This window comes from Austrofundulus limnaeus, unplaced genomic scaffold (assembly GCF_001266775.1).
Source record: "Austrofundulus limnaeus strain Quisiro unplaced genomic scaffold, Austrofundulus_limnaeus-1.0 Scaffold749, whole genome shotgun sequence".
Taxonomy (NCBI): domain Eukaryota; kingdom Metazoa; phylum Chordata; class Actinopteri; order Cyprinodontiformes; family Rivulidae; genus Austrofundulus; species Austrofundulus limnaeus.
Genome location: NW_013953151.1, coordinates 41,453 through 43,774, shown reverse-complemented (window position 1 = coordinate 43,774; position 2,322 = coordinate 41,453). Strand labels below are relative to the sequence as shown.

Here is a 2,322-nt window from a genome sequence, read left to right as displayed (position 1 = left end):
ACACACACACACACACACACACACACACACACACACACACACACACACACACACACACACACACACGCATCCCCGCGCGCGCGTGACAAACACGGACTTTAAACATGAAGGTTTATTACATTCACACTGGCGAGGTGGATGCGCCCTGCGCGTGTATCTAAAGCGTGACTTTTGCTGTCCTGCTGTTCTTGTCGTGGAGGGGTCTGTGGGTCAGGGAGGGGTCTGTGGATCAGAGTCGTCTGAGGAGGAAGCAGATGAATGGAGTTGTGCACGGGAACTTTTATTTAAGATTTAAGTTTTTTTTATTTCAAAGGTCCTCATGTCTCAGCAGCAGTAGAAGCATAAATATTACTGTTAAGAAAGCTGATGATAAAGCTGAATAAAAATCTAAGTCTGATGAAGGTAAATTAAATATCTGACAGTGATCATGATGCAGTGTGGCTCTAATTCCTCACTTCACCATCTGTGTCGCAGTTTCACGTCTCCGAAATGAGCGTACGCATGGGTCAAAGCTGGCGTGAGGCACCGCACATTTTCACATCAAGTTTGGTTTTTATAAATCACAACCTTGGCGTAAAAAGTGGCGTACGCAAGTTTCTGGGCTCAAATTGTGCGTACGCCAGTTTTATAAATCCGACCCCAGACACTTGTACGAAGCAAAGTGAAGGACAGGGTCTGTTTTAAACCAGGCTATATAAATGATAACTCAAACTCTGTAAATTTGACTGAATTATAGACTTTTTTTGTGTTGGCTAATGTGATTAGTTGTGGCTGTAATTTGGAATCAGATCAACTTCAAAGGTAAACCATCAGTAGATGTACATCCAGTCAATACTTTCAGAAAGATTCATAAAAATTTATCTATGGTTCAAGAAATGTTTTGCTAACAAACATGGCTGACTGCATTATTTAACATTAAGCTTTAAAGTAAAGATGTCACACTATGAGCAGAATTTAAGTAGGTAGTGAATGAGTTTCAGCTACTGCCATACCACAAAAAATGGCACAAAAAACTAAAAAATTGACAGAGTTTTAAACATTTTTGTTTTTTAAGGTCAGTAGTTCTGGTGGCCATCTTGAATTAGCCTGGCTTCTGATGTTAATCAAAAGATGTACATTCACCAAACACTTCCTGAATGTTTTGCTAACAGACAGATTTGATTCCAAAAAGCTAATGGCAAAAATTTTAAACAAAAATTTGTTCAGAATAAAGGATGGTCAATTTGCAGACAAATATCTTTAAACTTTTATTGTCATTGTACAGAGCACAATGAAATTACACTTCAGAAGTTTACGTTAAGTGTTTGCAACAACTAATTTTTGTTTTTAGGGTTGATTGTGGCAGACAACTTGAATCAAGTTGCTTTCAAAATTTAACTAGTTATTAATTTATTGTGATTTAATACAATGGTTATTTTCTAAAATTTTCATTAAAATGCATCAGGTGTTCAAGAAATATCTGCTGACAAACAGACTGAAACATTTGTTTCTTGTGATGTTTTGCTAATAGTACAGACAAAGACACACAGGTCAAAACCAGCTATCCACCTTTATTTTTTAGATATATTAAATTTAAACAACTGAAACGGTCTTCTTACAGATGTATGAAGGGTCTTTATGAATGCAGACACACAGATGAATTTGAAACTATAAGCAGTCTTCGTGCAGAGCAGACAGGTTGGGGGCAGTGTTTCCTCCAGAGCTAGTTTGTCTTCTAAGACGAACACAAATGTCATTATTATATGCATGAAGGCAGACGGAGGCAGCACATGGAAATTGCCTTGTATATTCAGGATACTTACTATATATCCAGAATAGTTGAGTTACTGAGCAGCAGGTCAGACTGAGGGGAAAACAAAATGCTGCATATAAACACAAGAAATGGGACAGCTTAGTTTGCAAAGCTTGGTGGATTTATTTAAATAAACATGTTCAGTGTTTCAATTCAAATGGTTCTGAAAGATTTCATCTTAAAGCTGACACACAGGTTGTATTTTGATTTTAATCATCCTTTTTTTATTTTTCCACTTCAGTAGAAAACAAAACAGAATTTTGAAATTCAGAATTTTAAAATTTGAAATTCTGAATTTTAAGAAACTGAAGTTTCTTAATTTCCGCATCATCAGTGGCTTTTTTTAAATACTATAGTAAGGAAGAAAAAGAAAAAGTAGAAGAGAAATATAAGAACAGTAAAGAGAGAAACCAATGGAAATTATACAACATGTGAAATGAACACCTACGTATAACACACAGGACACCACACCCAACGTCTGACCATCAGCAACCAAACTTAAACAGATGTATGTACATATACCCATGCGC

At 36.4% G+C, this 2,322-nt stretch overlaps 1 long non-coding RNA gene across 1 annotated transcript in view; it reads right to left on the bottom strand.

Annotated features, from left to right (window-relative positions):
* Window positions 1-1,590: 1,590 nt before the first annotated feature.
* LOC106532314 (uncharacterized) overlaps window positions 1,591-2,322 on the bottom strand; it is a 23,837-nt gene continuing 23,105 nt past the window's right edge. Inside the window, exons 2-3 of the long non-coding RNA XR_001312053.1 lie at window positions 1,803-1,843; window positions 1,591-1,714 (exon numbers count right to left, since the gene is read on the bottom strand). This is a non-coding gene — a long non-coding RNA (uncharacterized LOC106532314). The remainder of the gene's footprint in view (window positions 1,715-1,802; window positions 1,844-2,322) is intronic.